The following is a 795-nucleotide window of genomic DNA, read 5'->3' on the forward strand; positions in this document are numbered from 1 at the left end:
AAATTTGATTACAAATATCACTTCCACTGACATTTTCGCACTTTACCAGTTCTTGTTCTAGTATAATTTTATTGAATGGTTGACTTTGCCATTAGTCTCGATTTTTTCATCCTTAGCTTGCAAAAAGTTTCACACAATTTTGTGATTGGCTGTTCGTTGATAGGTTGTAATAGTTTCGTTATTAATTGGCTGATGAATTGTGCAATGTTATTAGTTACTCAATTTTCATCATCAATTGGGCGAATGTGTAGTTATATTTGATTAGCTCCTTAATTCTGTTCATTGATTGGGTGATTATTTTTCATCAAAGCTTTCCCCCAATATATATTGCATTACAGCTTAATTATCTTATAGCTTGGTAGCAGTGGTTTGGTGCAATATTTCAGATCTTTATTTAATCTGATTTTCCTTTATTTACATTTATAAGGTCAACAGTTGTGTCAATCAACACTCAAAAGGAAATTCATTTATAATGCATAATATTATATGAAGGTTGAATGCAAACGTAATAACTTTTATAATTAGTAAAATTCTCCATTGTATTGATGTCATTCCGCCATCATCACTATACGTGCGGGGATTTCAACTGGGCTAAACGAACTATGCTAATTTCTTGGTCTTGATCTTGATCTAATTTAAAGAATGTCGTCATCGTGGGTAATTTAGTTAATCCATGCTTAGAAACAGCAGTCAGGAAAGCGCGTTGAGCTCCTTTTTCCTCCATACCCATATTTCAGTTAGATAGGTCAGTGATAATTTCATTTCCTGAGCCTCTGTTGCTATTTCATATTACGA

Source organism: Trichinella spiralis (genome assembly GCF_000181795.1).
Source record: "Trichinella spiralis strain ISS 195 chromosome Unknown Scfld2, whole genome shotgun sequence".
Lineage (NCBI taxonomy): Eukaryota > Metazoa > Nematoda > Enoplea > Trichinellida > Trichinellidae > Trichinella > Trichinella spiralis.